Here is a 1,245-nt window from a genome sequence, read left to right on the forward strand (position 1 = left end):
TGGATGAATTTTCAATCCACTCTTGTCTCCAGGCATCAGGCTGCCATGCCGCCCCCGAACGCGGCACAAACAACAGCAGTTAGTTTTATGAGGCGCTGCGGTTTCACCACTTTCTCTTCCTGCAGCTCATTGTCTCTGTCTCTGCAGCTGTCCTGTATGTGGGAGGACGTCCGGTGGCTGAGACAGAGCATGTCGGTGTCCATGTCCTCGTCCTCCACGCTGCAGGCCAGGCACAAGATGCTGACCGCCGCTGGCCAGCTGCAGGTCAGGACCCCAGCACACCTGACTGGAAACCACTTTGAATCAGCTGTGATGAGGACGCATGCTTTTATTCTGACAGTTTGTCCCTAAATGTCCCACATCAAAATCATACTGTTCCTGTCAAGCTGCAAATGTCAAACCAATTAATTTCATCTTCATTTCAAGCCGCAGATTCAGACTTCAGAAGAGGATTAGGGCCTCATGTCAATGTAAATGTAAAAGTCAGAATTCTGACTTTCTAAATGTTTTAGAAGGTCAGAATTCTACAAAACACTTTTCACATTTGGCCCTCTTCCGTACAGACTAAATCCCTCCATTAAAGTAAAATACAGGATGTTAATCTGACTCACATCAATCTTCACTCATCACTGCACCAGATAGAGAAATAAATAAATAAATAAACTCTCTGCAGATTGTTTCTCTGTTGAGTGACTAAGTCATTTATAAATGTTTTCTTAAAAGTGTCTTCTCACTTTTGATCGGGTTCATTTACCTGCAGAACCTCCTGGGAACTCACAACCTGGGCCGGATCCACTACGAGCCCATCAAGGATCGCCATGGCAACGTGCTGCTGGTGACAATCCGCGACACGGAGAGCCAGCACTCACTGTTCAGTGGGAAGTGGATGCAGGTGACCAAACTGCAGAGCCAGAGGAAATCCCTGTCCACACCTGAGGAGCCGTACGCTCTGGACATCCTCATCATCACCATACAGGTGAGGAAGAACAAACCCTCAGTACCATGTGGTCCATGTGGATTAAGAAGACCTGGGACCGCAGCAGCCACCAGACCAGACCAGACCAGACCAAAACCTTTTTTTGTAGAATCATATTGTTTATGATAAATAATATTCCAAGAACCAGGACCTGGAGTCAGGAACCTGTGGCTTGTAAAAAAAACTGCACATACACAACTCTCTCTCTCTCTCTCTCTCTCTCTCTCTCTCTCTCTCTCTCTCTCTCTCTCTCTCTCTCTCTCTTTCTC

The 1,245-nt window shown here is 46.8% G+C and overlaps 1 pseudogene; it reads left to right on the forward strand.

Moving 5' to 3' along the window:
* The first annotated feature begins 147 nt into the window (after positions 1-147).
* On the forward strand, positions 148-976 carry LOC111656463 (ankyrin repeat and fibronectin type-III domain-containing protein 1 pseudogene; annotated as a pseudogene).
* Positions 977-1,245: the final 269 nt, after the last annotated feature.

The sequence above is a fragment of the Seriola lalandi genome, unplaced genomic scaffold (assembly GCF_002814215.2).
Source record: "Seriola lalandi dorsalis isolate HSWRI2012SDOR001 ecotype SW California unplaced genomic scaffold, Sedor1 jcf7180001976373, whole genome shotgun sequence".
Lineage (NCBI taxonomy): Eukaryota > Metazoa > Chordata > Actinopteri > Carangiformes > Carangidae > Seriola > Seriola lalandi.